The sequence below is a fragment of the Humulus lupulus genome, chromosome 2 (assembly GCF_963169125.1).
Source record: "Humulus lupulus chromosome 2, drHumLupu1.1, whole genome shotgun sequence".
Taxonomy (NCBI): domain Eukaryota; kingdom Viridiplantae; phylum Streptophyta; class Magnoliopsida; order Rosales; family Cannabaceae; genus Humulus; species Humulus lupulus.
Window position 1 is genome coordinate 3,160,322 of NC_084794.1, and position 5,225 is coordinate 3,165,546.

The 5,225-nt window shown below is 36.5% G+C and overlaps 1 non-coding gene across 1 annotated transcript; it reads right to left on the minus strand.

The window, feature by feature from the left end:
• Positions 1-1,522: 1,522 nt before the first annotated feature.
• LOC133820607 (small nucleolar RNA R71) lies at positions 1,523-1,629 on the minus strand. Its single transcript, XR_009887013.1, has one exon. It is a non-coding gene; the product is annotated as a small nucleolar RNA R71 (small nucleolar RNA).
• Positions 1,630-5,225: the final 3,596 nt, after the last annotated feature.

Below are 5,225 nucleotides of genomic sequence, written 5' to 3' on the forward strand. Positions count from 1 at the left end.
TTTAAACATTGTGACATTTATAATATTTTTGTAAATGTAAGGATATAGGTTATTATAATTTATGTGATCATAAACATGGGCAACGATGGATTTGGAACCGTATCCTCTCGGTATGGTCATTTTTGCTCGAGCTTCTTTATTTTTCTTCAATATACGCTTCAAACAGAAAACAATACTCATTAATCTAGATTGTAATTTTATAATTAAAAACTAATGTAAAATCTACGGCATACCTGGTGAGAATCAGAAGCCCAAAAATCACTATAGTTTTTCTCTACTAGCTACTGCTACTGATTCTATCACTATTATTATAGCAACTACTTGGTTTTTGGATTATGAGTAATTTATCATGGACCTAAAGTAAAAGAACAGAAAGCCTGCTATGATATTGTAAAAAGCATGTGTAAAACTTCAAATTGTTGATTCATAAAGGAAAAAAATTCAAATCTCTCCACTAATGTAAAATAATTATGTCTCAATTAGTAAGACACCATATTCATTATATTTGAAGATTTTAGCATAAATATTATTAGTTTTCGTTGTTTCACAATTCAATTCTTGAAACAAAATTAATAATTAAGTAATCAAGTTCTAATATTGTTTGTTTTCAGTTCTTGAAGTTAATTTCAGGTTTTTATTTTATATTTTTAGTTAATTCTTATGACTCAATTATTGTTAGCCAAATAGAAATAGGAGTTAAGTCTTGATACTTAATATACAGTCCTCGTAGGAAGAATCTCACTTACTCTTTATTACTTGTTACGATTATGTGCATTTGCGTATCGATTTTACACAACCAGTTTTTTGTGCCGTTGCCGGGGACTGTATTTTACTAGTATCAAGAAATTAATTCTTTTTCTAGTTTGGTTGCTTTTCTTTTATACCGTTCTCATTCTGGTTTTCATTTACAGTTTGTGATTTCAGGTATTCACATAGTTTATGCGACGACAGGGGTTTGAATCAAGGGTGCCTGTTGATTTTGAAATTGAGAAAACCTATAGAAGAAATCAGAAATAGAAAAGGTTAGAAATAATGGCTAAGAACAGAGGTAACAGAGGGGTTGACAACATTTCCCATGACAACGTTGAGAATATTAATGATGGGATAGCAGCGGATAATGTTGGAGGAGCAGGAGTTGCTGAACGAGTTGCACCAGTTTAGCAACCAATACAAAGAAGTTTGAGGGACTATGTGCTACCTACTGTAACAGGGGAACAATCATGCATTAGACCTCCAGCGGTTGAGGCTAATAATTTTGAAATTAAGCCTGCTATTTTGCAAATGGTACAATCACCAGTTCAGTTTGGGGGATCACCAACGGAAGACCCAAACTTACATTTGTCTAATTTCTTAGACCTTTGCGCCACATTTAAGATGAACAGAGTGACAAATGATGTAGTGAGGTTGAGACCATTCCCGTTTTCACTAAGGGACCGAGCAAAGAGTTGGCTTATTTCCTTGGAAGCCAATTCTATCACAACATAGGAGGAGCATCAACAATTTCCCACCATCGCTGTCTGCAAGGTATAGAGGTGAAATCAACAATTTTCACCAAAAAGATGGTGAGTCGTTGTATGATGCATGGGAGAGGTTTAAGGAGTTGCTGAGAAAATGTCCCCACCATGGAATTGAGAAATGGATGTTAGTCCATGTTTTTTATAATGGTTTATGCAGTACTACTCACACAATCATTGATGCAGCGTCTGGAGGAGCATTCATGTAACGCCCTGGTTACCCCAAAACAGTTACGGTGAACTGGAAATTTGACCCGCTACCCGAGTCCTATGGTTAAAAACGTGCATCTAAGTGTTATTAACAAGCTAAGGTGAAAAACCAATAAAAAGGAAATGATATATTTTATTAAATACATAAAACTGTTCATGGGCCCACAAAATCTTTTACAAGTTATTTAGAACTCAAAAAGGTCATTACTATTTCAAAATTACAAACCTGTTGACCTAAGCGGCAAAATAGGGTAAACCCCCTAGTTCCTCTGAGAACTCCTTGGTCGGGGTGGTCAAGCGGCCGCATATGTACACAACACCACCTAAGCTCTCCACTCAGGGTTGGGTGAGCTTTTCTTTCCCTTTACCTGCACCACATAGCACCCATGAGCCAAGGCCCAGCAAGAAAACACAGTATTGCATATAAACATTGTCAACTGATTATAATTATAATCGCGTAGAGCTTATAGCTCTTAAACAGATGAGTGAATATCACTTGAGGTTCTAGAAAACCATACTGAGTGACTGACAAGCAAGTCACTAATTTAAACAGAAGAGTGGCTGTTGGGTAAGCCATTAGCCTTAAACAAATGAGAGACTATGGGTAAGTCTCTAACTTAACAGATGAGTGACTGATGGGTAAGCCACACAAGCGCTTATAGTATTCTTCGAACTTGAGGTCGGTCCGGCATTAATTCTCTTTGAGTCATTCAATGCAGATATCGATTAGATCTAATCTTTATTGGCTTGCGTTGAACATGCTAAGGCCGTTCCTGACTTATGAGTCAGCCCTGTGTGACCAGTGCCCAGTACCACTGCCGAACTTGACTAATGAGTCACAGCTTCACAATTGATACTGGCACCTTTGCCAAATCTGACTAATTAGCCAGTACCATGCACAAGTGAGCAAGATTTGCTAAGCATTCAATAATCAATTCATGTCCACATTTACACATTCAACATGCCTCAAGAATAACCATGCATGTCACATATGGGGTGCAGTTTTCTTACCTCTGGTTCGAGCGAGAATTAATATAAGAATGACTCCTGAGAATGATCAACCTTTTGGTTCTTTAGCGGTTACCTAATCACAACCAATTATAACCTCCCTTAATGAAAACCAACATTGAAAGTGTCTTAGCCTAAGCACCACTCTCGGGACCTCGAAATATGCCCACACGGTGAGTAGATTCGATCCCGGGCCTTAAGGATTGAAACCCCAAGTCAAAAACCCTTAAAAACACCCAAAACAGGACTTTGAATGAACAGAGTAGCGCTACAGCGCTGATCCCTAGCGCCCCAGCGCTAGACTCAGAACCCCCAACACGCCCAAAAGACCCATGTGTAGCGCTGTAGCGCCCTAGGGTGGGTGCTATAGCGCTACCTCCAGACCATATGCCCCCTGAAACCTCCTTCTTCATCTCCTTCGATTCTAACCTGATTCCAATGCTTCCAAATCCCATTTTTGATGCAAAATGAACCCAAAAACCATCCTAACATACCCCAAACATCACAACCATAATAATCCTAGGCAAAACTCCCAACAAAACCAAGTATTCAACCTAGAAATCACAACTGCAAACCAGAACTAAAATAGGGCAAACCAGGGATTTCAATGGTTAAAAACTTACCCAAAGCTCAGCTTATGATGCTCTTCAATGGAGGAACACTCTCCCAAACTCCCAAGGCTTACTTCCCAAGCTTGAATCCTCAAGAATGGATCAAAAATCTCAAAGAAAACTGAAGGGAAGATAGGTACGGGAGAAGCTACAAGTAGACTCTGTTTTTCTTATCTTTCACAGCCTAAAATGGCTTATATCTATCCTAGGGGTGAAAAGACCAAATACCCCTAGGTCAAATAAGGTTTTCCAACGGCTCCCAAGGGCAAAATTGGTATTCCCCACCTATCTCGTTAATCATATTAACGCTCTTCAATTCCCACTATTCTCAATAATCTCAAACACCAATAATTCATATCCCGTTACCCTTTAATTCCCGGTAATGCTCTAATCATTAAAATCACCCCGAGACTCATCCCGAGCCCCGAACTTAAACCTGTTATGACTAGACCGCTAATCAATATTCCAAGATCGTCTCCTGCCGAGAAGCTTGAACAAACCCACATTATAATGTGGTCTCAACATAAATCATCGACATGCATACAAATATACGATTATGTCCTCTACATGCCAAATTACCATCACACCCCTGTAATTAAAATGTGGACCCACATGCATGCATTTAACATCATATTATAATATAATTCTCATAAACATGCATATTATCATTTAATGGCATAATTAAACAAGTATGGCCCTCCCAGCCTATTAATCCCTATTGGATAAACTCATTGCAGGATCTTTATTTATTTTCATGCAATTTACATATTATCAAACAAAAAAGCAACTTCCTTGAACATGTTCCTATGAAATTAATATAAATACATAGTAAAGTAAAAACTTACATTACGCAGCGAAACTGGAACAACTCCATCCTTCAATCTCTCTAACCCTTGATTCCTTTCTGTAGCAGAGTATTATCAAGAGATCGAACAAGATCAGCAACACAGTCTTCCTCACCAAGCCTTTGATCAACCTAGAACTAGTGTAGGCTGGTTCTCAACACATGAGATAGAGGTCTAGAAAAGAATAAGAGATTGTGGCTAAGAAAGGATTAGAGTGTCTAGGTTTTCACTTACCCAAATCAACTGAGACTGACTTGCTTCCTATTATGAAAACCCTAGATATCATATTCCTTATATAGGCAACTTAATGGGATTTATTTAAATTTAAATTAATTAAAAATAATAAACAAAAATAAAAGCCTTGAGCTGCAATAAATGGACTTGAGCCCAATCTCTTTGTTTTGAATTTAAATCCCAACTGGGCCTAAATTCAAAACCTTTTATTTATTTATTTATTTTTAATTAATTAATTAAATCCTTATTCAAATTAACTAATTATAATTTGAAACTTGATTTAATATTATTTATTTACATTGATACCAATTTATCAATATTAATAAATTTACCCAAAGATTCTATTTTATTCTCTAAATCTTATATCTCTGTAAATTTTCCAAAATTGACCTAGTCAACTTTTAAAATCCTAATTGATAATTAAATCAATTAATTGAGACATTCTAGATGATTTACTCAAAGGTGATGTGGGGACCATGGATCCATGAAAATCAAGCTCCAACAAGTTACCGTGAATTTATTTACGAATAATTTCACTACCTTATTAATTCGTCGTGACACCACTATAGACTTGGAATTGAACTCTTGAATTCATATAACGTATTTTCAAAACCATAAATACGTTATCCATTGTTATAACCATTACAATCAGTCAATCCTCTATCGATGACTTCCTAACAAGCTGGGTGCAAATTACCGTCTTACTCCTCATCAATATTTTATCCTTAACTCCCACTAAGTTCCTTATAAATGATATTTCCGTGAACTTAATCACAGAAATGAGAACTCAATCATTTAACCTT